We start from the raw sequence: 12,457 nt of genomic DNA, 5'->3' as shown, positions 1-12,457 counted from the left end.
TATTCCTTGTTGTTCCAAACTTAATTTTAAACACTTTTAATTAGAAATTATATTACAAATAGTGCAAAAAATGACTAATTTCACAAAAAATAATGTAATATAAAACAGATGTTTTTAACTTTATTGTAGTGTTTTAGAAACTAATATGTCTTCAAAAATGGTTATTTTTCACTCCTAGGAATGAAAGCTGTTGTTATATGATGTTTATTTTCAAATTTTGAAAAATCAAAGGATTCTAGCTTTCTCCCCTTGCAGGCATCGGACACAGAGAACCTCATGGTTTTCCTAAAAATCATTTTTTATGTTCCCTGGTGTTTCAAACTTAGTTTTAATTTCTTATTATGTTAAAAACAGGGTAATACATTTCTAATTGGACTATAAATAATGTCATATTGTCTGCTATAAAACTGATGTTTTCAACTCTATTCTAGAGATTCTAGAATCAACTAATAGAGAATTGAAATAAAAAAGGGCATAAGAAGACATTACCAACAACGACCACAAGATGGAGATAGTGTCTAGACATTACCAACAACGACCACAAGATGGAGATATTATCCAAAGAGGCAAGAGGGCAAAGCCGCGATAAGGTAAAATCATTTTTTGAAAGAGATTGCTGTCAGAATGCACATCCGTATCCCAAACAGAATCTCTAGTAAAATATGATCATTTGTGAAACAGGCAAATGAGTGTCTGCTACAATATGATTGCTACATATCTGCATTTGTTGGTTTTTAAGGAGTAATAGTGGAGGGGGTTTAAACCTGCGATCCCGTGTGTTGAAGTATTTCACAACACTACCCCTAGCACATCTGGAAATAAATCCTCATAATGATTATTGCCCTGGGCATGTACCAAAAAATCAGTGAGCATATATATATATATCACTGTGTTGAAGCTAGAGACACAGAATAAGTGCAAACACATCCTAGCTACAGTGTAGTTCAGGTGGGTAGCTGCGTCAGCATGCGTAGGCTGCAAAGGAACAAGTAATAGGTTTATTCCATGCTGAAAAAAAGAAGAAAGAGAACACAACGTTTCGGCCGTGGAGCCTTCTTCAGGTGTGAGAGAGACAGGGCAGTAGGCAGAGGTAAAGTAGCGGGAGAACAAAGGTTGGGAGGGAGGAGGAGTGAGAGGCGGGAGCAGGGGACAGAAAGAGAGGCCAATCAAGAGGTGTGAAGTCAGAATGGGTGCAGAGAGGTGTGAAATGAAACTTCCAATGAATGGAGAAAATTTAAAAGAACAGTAGTCTGTTATTAAGGGAAGGGAGAATGTGTGATCCTAGCTGAAGAATAATTTTAGTTTCGGTGGTCTTTCTGATGTATGAGTTCGGAAAAACGTTTTTGAGAACAAAGACGGAGAGATTAGAGTGGTCGTGGCCGTCAGAGGTGAAATGAGAAACAATGGGCTTGGAGAGATCTTTAATCTTCACAGCCCTGACGTGTTCTCTGAAGTGGTCTCCGAGTCTCCTTCCTGTTTCTCCAATGTAGATGGCTGGACATTTACTGCAAGAGATACAGTAAATGAGGTTGCTGGAAGTACAAGATGCTGTCTGGGTGATCCGGAATTGTCCTGAGGGGCCTTGAATGATTGTGGTGGTGGCTGTGTACTTGCAGGTGATACAACGAGCTCTGTTGCAAGGGAAAGTGCCTGGTGTGGATGGTTGTTGAGGGCAGTCAAGGGAGCTGTGAACAAGGAGGTTACGCAGATTAGGTGGTCGGCGATATGAGATGATAGGGTGATCAGAAAAGAGGGCCCCAATGGAGGGATCATCCTGTAGGATGGAAAAGTTGTGGTTAATGGTCCTGGGGATAGGAAGTGTGTTAGGGTGGTAAGGAAGCACCAAAGGAATGTGGTTGTTACGGCGGGAGTTCCTGATCGGGTTGATGGTCCAGGGGGTGTTTTTGGCTGGGGCAAGGGCCCTGTCAATCACACTGCTGGGGTATCCTCTGTTGATGAAAAATGAATACATTTCGAGGGCTTGGTTCTCGAAGTCGATGTCATCGCTGCATAGTCATCGTAACCTAAGGAACTGTGAAAAAGGAAGAGAGTTTTTAGTATGGTTGGGGTGAAATGAGCTGTACAGGAGGTAGCTGTGTGAATCCGTGGGTTTGTAATAAACTGAAGTGGACAGTCGGGGGTAGTTGATAGACAAGTGGATGTCTAGAAACGGAAGAGTGGTGGAAGATATGTTAACCGTATATTTGAGGGACGGGTGGAAGTTGGTTAAATGGTGCAGGAAGAACTCAAGCTGATCGCTGGAGCATGTGGCGGCACTGACGCAGTCATCAATATATCACTTGTAGAGGTCAGGGACATAGCCAGTGTAGGAAGCGAAGAAGCGTTCTTCTACCCAGCCGAGGTCAGGGACATAGCCAGTGTAGGAAGCGAAGAAGCGTTCTTCTACCCAGCCGACAAAAATGTTGGCATAGCTGGGTCCCATTCTGGTGCCCATGGCAACTCCACTGACCTGTTGGTAAAAAAGATTATTGAAAGAGAATGCGTTCAGTGTGAGGACCAATTCTGCAAGGCGTACCAGGGTGTGGGTGGGTGGATCAAGCACTGTGTGTTTGTCCAGCGTGTGCTTGAGGGCTGTAAGGCCGTCATTATGGGGAATGACGGTGTACAGAGATGTGATGTCCATGGTAAAAATGTGGCATTCGGTACCCTGAAATTGGAAATCATTGAAAAGTTGGAGCGCGTGGTTGGTGTCTTTGATGTATGAGGGAAGATCTTCAACCAGCGGTCTCATGAGGCTGTCGAGAAAGGCTGAGATGTAAGTAGTTGGACAGTTACATGCTGATACGATGGGGCGTCCAGGGGTGTCCGGTTTGTGGATTTTGGGGAGGAGGTAAAATTGAGATACCTGTGGATGTTCCATGATGAGCCGATTCGCCTCCTGGGGGAGCTCGTTACTGCTGATAAGAAGGGAAATGGTGGATACCACTTCCTTTTGGTAGTCAGTGGTAGGGTCCTGTTGGAGAGGGAGGTAGGCAGAAGTGTCAGTTAGTTGTCTAGAGGCTTCAAAGATATATAGATCCTTACGCCACACCACAACAGCACCTCCTTTGTCCGCTGGTTTGATGACGATATCATCCCTGTTGCGGAGAGACTGGAGCGCCTGATTTTCTCCTTGGGTGAGGTTAGACCTATGTTTACTGGGTATAGAGAGTGCCTTGGGAGCTTGATTAGTGCATTGGTTGATGAAATAATCAACTGGTGGAAAACGGCCAGAGGAGGGAGTCCAACAGCTCTGTTTGGGATTAATGTTGTTAATGACATCAATAACCGGGTTATAAAGGAACAAGTAACAGTGTTCCTGCACCTTTGACCTCATCCAGAATGTATCGTTTTTTGAAAGGGATTGCTGTCAGAATGCACAACTGAATCCCAAACAGAATCTCTAGTCAAATATGATCATTTGTGAAACAGGCAAATGAGTCTCTCAGGTGCACATTGCTCATTTTCAGACACAATTATGCAATACTTTCACCATGCGTTGAGCAGTAGGGATTAAAGATACCAGAGGTAAGGTTTAAAAGTGATTCTGAGGTGCAACACATCGGCGATACAGCTAGGCATCTGAAATGCGGGGTTTGAGAGCCCTTCAGGGAACACCGTACCCTAAAGGTACCAGAAGTCCACTAGTATAAGCATTAAGTCACTGTCACCCCTGTTACAATGTGATTGCTACATATCTTCATTTCTTTGGTTTTTAAGGAGTAAGAGTGCAGGAGGTCTAAATCTGCGTTCCAGTGTGTTGAAGAATTTCACAACACTACCTGTAGCCCATCTGAAAATAAATCCTCATTTTGATTATTGCCCTGGGCATGTACCAATAAATCACTGAGCATATATATATATCTCACTGTGTTGAAGCTAGAGACCTGTATGTAATAATATGATGCTAAAATTTTATTTTCATATATATTAATGTAATAAATGATTGCTTATGCTTTATAAACAAACCTAATTAAAATAAAAGCTTAAGTTTTGTATTTATCTTGTACCATAGAACATGATTTTCTTTGTATTTCAAGCCCACAAAGTGTCCAAATGACGCACTACATGATATAAGGAAGATTATCACATGCATATCGGTATTATCTTTCTTATGAAAATGCATTCCTTTCATTACCTTTTACTTTTTAAAATGAACTCAAATTGTGTATAATGTAATAATTTAAGTAGAATAGATTCTAATAATATAATGATCCAGTGTGTTGCACTACTTCACTGCTTCACTGCTCTATGCCGTCTGGAAATAAATCCTCAGACTGCTTACTGCCCTGGGCATGTACCAATGAATTACAGGAGCACATCTATATTTCACTGCGTTGAAGCAGGAGACACACAATCACTGCAAACACATCCTAAATACAGTGTTTCATCACCTTTGACCTCATCCAGAACATATCATTTCTTGAAAGGGATTGCTGTCCGAATGCACATTCGAATCCCAAACAGAATCTCTAGTAATATACGATCGTTTGTGAAACATGCAAATGACTGTCTCAGGGGCCCATTCCTCATTGTCAGACACATGTATCTTGTACCATAGAACATGATTTTCTTTGTATTTCAAGCCCACAAAGTGTACAAATGTTCTATGATCATTTCTTTCAGCATTAGGGACTAAATATACCAAACGTATGATGCTAAAATCCTGAAAAAAGGATGTGCTCCATCTCGTCAGTAGATTGGATTCCAAAACTGATTTGGGTCAATATACATTACCTTTGAAGATAAGGTACAGTCTACTGTAGGGAACCATCAACTGAGAAAGCATTGGCCTTCCCTGGGGGTCAGGTAGGTGCAAAAGATAAACCTTTATCCTATCTTTATCTTAAGATAAGTGGCCAAGCAGTATTTTTCCAAGTTTCACCAAGCTCATCATGTTGCCATAATAGACAAAGTTCTATAAAATGTTAAATAACTTTAAAAAAAAGCATCTTGGTCTTTCAGTACTGTACAAGGTGAATTAAACTGTCCCTGGTAATAAAAAGTAATTAGAAGCATCCCAGAAACTTTATCTCTAGAAACATTAGCTGTTTTATATCATGTAATTTAGTGTGATGTTGTCAGAATTCAAGGACATTATCACACACAGAAATTGGTTCAGTTAAATCTAAAAAACACAGCTAAACATGGGTTTAAATGTAAAATAGAAGTCTTACCTCTTGTCAAAAGATTTAATTCAAGAAGCGATGTAATAAATGATTGCTTATGCTTTATAAACAAATCTAATTAAAATAAAAGCTTAAGTTTTGTATTTATCTTGTACCATAGAACATGATTTTCTTTGTATTTCAAGCCCACAAAGTGTCCAAATGACGCACTACATGATATAAGGAAGATTATCACATGCATATCGGTATTATCTTTCTTATAAAAATGCATTCCTTTCATTACCTTTTACTTTTTAAAATGAACTCAAATTGTGTATAATGTAATAATTTAAGTAGAATAGATTCAGGTAGGAAATATAGAGTCATGATGTTTATGGCTGACATCATTTCACATGGGTGAATTTTAAGCTAAGAAATAAAAACATTTACAATGAAGATACCATTGCTTAATTTTTAATGCCTTTAAAAAATAAATACCTCCTGAGAATAATTTGCCACTCCCAGATCCTTGGTAAGGTACTGTTTGAATCCAATCAGGAGAGGAGCATCCAGGGAGTGCTTTCTATAGAGTCCAGCTTGGGCCACTCTCTTCCGGCCTGCTGATACTTTTTAACTACTCAGGGCCTGTAAAGATATAAAACACCGGTTTAAACATTTTATACCTATAAGACAAATTAGAATTTTAGTAAAAAATACATACATCTGAAAAATAAAAAGTCTTACTGCTGATAGAGTTCTTCAGAGCTCACATCTTCCCCTTCCTTATCCGTTTCTGTTTCAGTTTCTAGAGCAGCCTCTGGCATCTCTTCCTCCTGGACAGCGGCCTCTTGCTCAGGGCCGCTGGAATGCAGGTAGATTCTTTTCAACATGCTTTTACATAATATGTTGTAACAATGATTTCAAAAAGAAACTACAGAAGCCTTACAGATTAAAAATATCTCACCTTGCCGATGTGTCTTCAGGCTTCCCATGTACAAAAAGGCCCAAGGACTCTAGCAGCCTTACAACCACTATCCTGTTTGCCTCACCAGACACGATCTCTATTCTGTGGTAATCCACGATGACCCCGTTCTTCAGGTGATTCATCATGTCCTCCCTCGCCTGTTGAGAGGCCATCCTGATCTCTTCTGCCGTGGCGTGCTTCATACATGCCCTCTTCAAGTGAGCAGGAAGCTGATCAAAAGTATTCAGGCACATCTTGCACACCAGGGGAATCCTCGCGGGTTTCCTTTGAAAATAAATAATACCATCTTTGTATAGAAACAAGCTTAGACTGATTTCTTAAATTATCCTTAAAATTCTCTCTCATAGTTTGAGCATAATGATTTTATTGCATTTATATAAGAATTGCTCATTGCTCCAAAATAAATAATGGTTTCATAAAAAAGTGAACACTTACTTGGTCTCAGTCACAGACTTTCCAATAGAAGCCATTGTGGAGTTCAGCAACTGCATGTCCTAGAAGTGGGGAAGGAATTTTAAAAGAGAAATTGAATTACAATACAGAAGCAATGGCTGAGGGATCACTGAAATATATATATATACAAATTCCAAAGACTGAGTCCATATAGAAACAACTACCTTTCATTTTCAGCATAAGAAAAAAAAACATTATCTTCCAAACCATCATAAAATTGTCCCTTCTTCCAGACTCTACTTCTCTCTTGTAGTAGTATAGCAGACCTTTCCAGGTGAGCAGATCACAGAGTCCGAAATGAGCTTCCTCCATCAAGCAAAGTACCTGAACATGACTCTGTCTTCATAAAAGCGCCCCTGTAATAAAGAAATTAAATCCGAAATCAAGAGGGCAGTTGCCTACTGAAATACAAGAAGTCATCAATTTTAACCTAGCAACACATTAAAGGCTGCATCTATACAAGTACGATTCTAGAAATGCTCACCAGATTATGTTTTAAGAAGGAACTGCGCCTCAGGTTCCGCCGAGATCTTAACTCGGATGGCAGGATTCAGAGTCCGGAGTGTGGACTGATGGCGCACGGAGGGTCCACATACTGTGGATCCCTCAGTGATCTTCCGCGTATTCAAAACGCCAGCGTGTGACTCCCCTGTCCCCGTGACCTCATTGCTCTGCTCTCTCCTCTGTGCAGCAGAGCCCGACTCATGGTAAAGTGAAACAAAATATGCCCTCAACGTAAGATTTACTCTGGAGCGAGGATAGATGTTACCTTTTTATCATTGAACAGGATGTATGTGATGTGGCGACTAGGTTCAATTTTGTATCCTCTTTAAAAGATTAAGGACTGGGGTGAGCGTGATTTACCAACCTTTCAGCTAAGAACCCGACGTGCGCACCGTTTAAGCTGCATAGACTCGGTCGTTTAACTCTTCTCCATTAGCAGGGTTAAGGTTAAAGAAAAAAAACATTGCTGACTTCTTTTTTTTTTTGCCTGCCGCTAGCGCTGATTAGCAAGGTTTGTATTTCATGTTTTGCAAGTTGCATCCATTTTAAGAAAAACAAGTCGCGTTAAAGACAGGAAATGAATACTTGTATTTAATTAAGTCCAGCCGTAGGCGGTTGTCCGTAAGGACCAGTTCTGTTCGAGAAGACAGAACAAAGAAGGCACCGCTGGGATTCGGACCCAGGATCTCCTGTTTACTAGACAGGAGCGCATTACCCATCAAGTTTCGACGAGGTGGCCGAGTGGCCAAGTCGATGGACTACTAATCCATTGTGCTCTGCACGCATGGGTTCGAATCCCGTCCTCGTCGCTTTCCATGTCTGATATGTGTGCCTGTTCGACGTTGGTCCTCCTGTTGTTTGCTCCGGTACTAGAGCCGTACATTTTCTAGCGGTGGCTGAACATGGTATAGTAGGCTAACGTCGGTATCGAGCAGTGGCAGTAACAGTATTTACGTGCCGCTGCTGCCAAGTGGCTCTGGGTTGAGACCGCGTTTTCACTTACTTGCACGGAGAAACGGAGAAAGCGATTTTTGACAGTCTCTCGAGAGACTGCGCTAGGTGTTTAGGGATAGACTTTGTCAGTTCCCCCTGGGATGATGGCCTCTCAAATAGTTTGTGATTCCTCTAGACGTTTATACACTAGAAGCCTGCTTCGTGGCTTAAATCCAAGCTAAGGAAACGAGTTAGAGGTCTGATGCAGAACTGCGAATTCAATGAACGGGAACACTACAGTACATTGCACTGTATGTGTGAGGAAAGCTGCCCCCTTCTGTCCCTTGTCGACCGAACAGAGGACTGTAAAGGGTACCGCCAAGAAACTTTAGGATGCTGGTTGGAATCCAGCTCCAAAGAAGCCCCTTTGGGTGTTATGTCATCAAAAAGTAAGAACAGCGAATCTCCCTTTGATCAAAAGCGCAACAGAACTGTTTTCCGTGGAGCAGGTTTCAGACCCGTAGACCTGTTTTATTTGTAGGGCAGGGAGCATTCCCAAACGCGAATCTCCTGTGTTAGAAATGCTTTGGGCGGCGTGAAGTGAAAATAAGAAGTGGGCTCCAGATGCACATGGAAGCAATCAAGTGTTTCATCCGAGCTGTTTCAAAGACTGCTCAACAGCTTTCCTTTCACAGAGGCGCAACGATTAATGATGGGGGTGCACCCTTCAATGCGCCTTACGACTCTAGGGAGTGATTGAGACGATTCGTAGCGTGTGCTCATTTCCCTCTATTCCCCGTGTTGCAGTGGTGGGATGACGTAAATTACTGCTTCGACACGTAACGGCATTAGAATCAAGTGCAGGAGCTGAGGGCTTTAGTTTTGTTTCGTTTTCCATGGCGTTCGTAAGCGCGCAAATCAAAGGCAATTCCTGCGTCTAACACGATTGTAAATGCTTTTGAAAGTGCAGTGTGGTGCAGCTTGTAAAATCCTTGTCCACATTTGTGGTTTGTTGATGTTTTTCTGTCTGCCAAAGTTGCATTTTGACATCCGGACGGGGAGACTTTATCATTTGAACGTGAAGCCAGCCTTAAACCCTCTGAGGCGTGTCTGTCTGCCGGCACGTATTTTGTGAAAGGTATTTTTTTTTTAACGGAGAGCGACTTAGAAAAAGTTTCCGCAGCCACCTCGCACTCCGTGTTAGATTAAAGGAGGAATGCGGCAGCGGCGAGGTCTCTGTAGTCATCAGAAGAATCAGTTCTTCAGATAACCACACACTTTGTGTTCGCACCTCTGGTGCTCTACTTATGCCTTTGAAAACCTAATGAATAAAGCTGAAAGAACCGACACGATATGTAGGTGCTGGTAAAGCACGCAGTAAAGAACTGTTAACAGCAAGGGTTTCAGTGGGTTAACTGAGGAGAAGGCGTGATCGCTAATTGTTGACTTTGTATTTGGTGTTAGAAACACTCTTACTGTGCATGACGTGCAACAAATGTAGCCACAGAAATTGCATCACGCTTTCATGTATGCTATTGCAGACACCAACGTTGCCTAGATAGAAAACCGAAAAAGCCGTGGGTTTGCTTGCTGGTCTGAAGGATCTCTCTTCGAATATCTATCATTTGTCAATGGAAGTAAAAGGCGCTGCAATCTCATACGTTCAGAATCAAACTCGCAGCTGTTGTTCGACTTTATTTCTTGACTAATTACAACTGAGTGTTGCATGAGCAGTTACGTAAACTTGTCTGGTATATTTGAACACAGATGCCGTTCTTCAATTAAAACTAACAGTACATTGTCAGGGACATTCAGTTCTATAAAAACAAGAGACAGACAAGAGAATATTTCTACCTTTCATGTGGACTACGTGTTGACTTACTGATCAGAATAATTGAAAAGTTCGGGTCATAGCCGATGCAGTGCGTGCTAATTAGAACAACAGCAACGCTGAGCTCTCAGCACCGTACTGAGCCCAGGTGTTTTTCTAAAGCTGTCAGGTGCAGTTCATTTACAGTACGCCCCGTGTCTCAACGGTAGGACGAAGTCAAATACTGCCTCGACACGCAACAGCATTATAATAAACCGCAGGACTTGAGGGCTGTTCTCTTTGAATGTTCCAAGTCATTCGTAAGAGCGTAGGTCAAGGGCCATTCGTGCATCTCCTGTAACTCGAGTAAAAATGCTATTCAAAGTGCAGTGACTGAAATCGTCATCCACATGTCTCCGTTGTTGATTTCTTTCTGTCTAAGAAAGTTCTATTTTCATGTCCGAACGGGGAGACTTTATCATTCCAACTTGAAGCCACCCTTAAGTACTCTGAGGTGTGTGTCTGCTTACACGTATGGCGTAAAAGGTTTCTTAAACGGAGAGCGAACTTGAAAAAAGTTGCCGCCGCCGCCGCCTCGCACTCCCTGTTCGATTGTAGCAAGAAGCCAACAGCTGGCACATTCGCTGTAATCGTGGACGAGTGGTTAAGGCAACAAACTTGAAATCTGTTTGGGTCTCCCTGCGCAGGTTCAAATCCTGCCGACTACGGTGTCCTTTGCATTTGCTCTCGTGCGTGCGTGTAAAAGGACCAGCGCTGTTTTGTTTTCGCTGGGACCTTTAACACTCTTAATCGCCTGGACCCGCAGCCTGTGAAATCGATTCTTCAGCACCCACTAGTGACGCTTTGCAGCTGGACGCAGATAACGATGCTTTTCTGCAACGAGCTTTCCAGCTGAATTTTCTCGGCAGCTCCATACTGAACCTGTTCTCCATTGCAACATAGCGGAGGCTCGTCACGTCTATAGCAAGGCTGTGTAGGACCGCATACGCCACAGTGACTTGTACACAGACCACATGAAAGGCAAGCAAAATACACTTTTAAAATTCCAAAGACTCACAAGGTCAGAGGAACAGCGATGACCTGAACAGATCTGTTACAGAAGTCTAGGTTGACCTTTTTAGAGCTGTAATTGCATTTTTGTTTAATAGAAGATCAAATCTACTCGCATGTACCAGCACCTTACAGTTTATTGATGTTAATTCTGTTTAAGTAATAAGATTGCTTACGATGTTGGACTTTAGATGTTGGTGTTTTTTAGAACAAATTGCTTACACTTCTGTGAGGAATACGCAGTACGTGCCATTGTCAGTCATTGCTCACCATACCTGTAACTTCCTCAAATGGTGAAGGTCCACAAACATAAATGAAAAAAACCCTTGTTGTAGATGAGGTGCACAAAAAAGCAGCCCCTGATAGTGTATAACACATTTATACTATTGCAGAGACACATGTAACATATATATATATACTGTATATATATATGAAACAGAAATAGAAACAGAAACAGGAATCGCTTACTCACCTGGAGAATCTCTGTAGGAATATCTAGCATTTATCAATGGAAATAAAAGCTGCTTTAATACAGTGCATGTTCAAACTCAAACCCTCAGCTGCTGTTCTTGTTTGTTTTGGGACAAATTGCAACTGAGCATGGCATGAGCCGTTACGTACCCTTATCTGTTAGGGAATTTCAAGGGAGGAGTTAGGTCAGAATGGGTAGGCTGCAAAACAACAAGTAAAGATTTATTCCAAGATGAAACGTTGTGGCGATTTTCTTATCTTTTCAGCATGGACTAAACGTTTATGTGTTCCTTATATGCTATATATGTATATATTAGCACCAATGTCGTTCTTAAAAACTAACATGAAATTGTCAGGGACATTCAGCTATATACAAAGACGAGACAGACAAAGTAATAATTCTGTATTAACGTGGCCTACATATTGACGCAATGATCGAACTAACTGACATGTTCTGATTCAGATCCCCTGCAGTTCATGCCAATTAGAACAATAGCAATGCTGAGTCCTCCCCACCCTACTGAGCACAAATTCAGCTGCTCTCCAGTTCTGTTCTGCATGTTTTTTCATTGCAATTGAGCTCGGAGCTGGAGATGATCTCCATACAGTTCTGTGTTAACTAGCCCGCACTTGCGTGCTAATTTATGGGTTGTGGCAAATGCTTTTCTATAGTTCATATACATGACGGCAACCTGTTACCGAGGAACCTGAGAGGTTTAAAAGCCTTACGAGCCAGGCAGGACTCAGACCTACAATCTTCTGATCCAAAGTCAGGCGCGTTATTCATTACGCCACTGGCCCATAGAACATGCGCTTGGACTCCACCACAGAGAGCTCTACACTGCTACTAGTAGTACACTTCCCCATCTAAATTTTCACAGCAAGAAACTTGTGTTTCCTACTATTTTTATCAGGTTTAAAATATCATCTCCTTAAAACAGAAAAAGTGTTGTGTCGTGCTGAAATTCCGATTGATTTTGAATTCAAAGAAAAAAGGTTTTCTTCCAAAACACCATTAAATTGTCACATCTTGCAGACAATAGGTGTATTCCATGTTGAAAAGAGAAGAAAGAAAACCATGGAGCCTTTTACAGGTGTGAGGCTTCTTCAGGTGTGAGAAGA

The 12,457-nt window shown here is 41.7% G+C and overlaps 1 non-coding gene across 1 annotated transcript; it reads left to right on the top strand.

Annotated features, from left to right (window-relative positions):
- Positions 1-7,777: 7,777 nt before the first annotated feature.
- On the top strand, positions 7,778-7,859 carry trnas-acu (transfer RNA serine (anticodon ACU)). The gene has a single exon. It is a non-coding gene; the product is annotated as a tRNA-Ser (tRNA).
- The last annotated feature ends 4,598 nt before the right edge of the window (positions 7,860-12,457 follow it).

Source organism: Lepisosteus oculatus, unplaced genomic scaffold (assembly GCF_040954835.1).
Source record: "Lepisosteus oculatus isolate fLepOcu1 unplaced genomic scaffold, fLepOcu1.hap2 HAP2_SCAFFOLD_225, whole genome shotgun sequence".
In the NCBI taxonomy this organism is placed as follows: Eukaryota; Metazoa; Chordata; class Actinopteri; order Semionotiformes; family Lepisosteidae; genus Lepisosteus; species Lepisosteus oculatus.
This window is presented reverse-complemented; position numbering and strand designations above follow the sequence as displayed.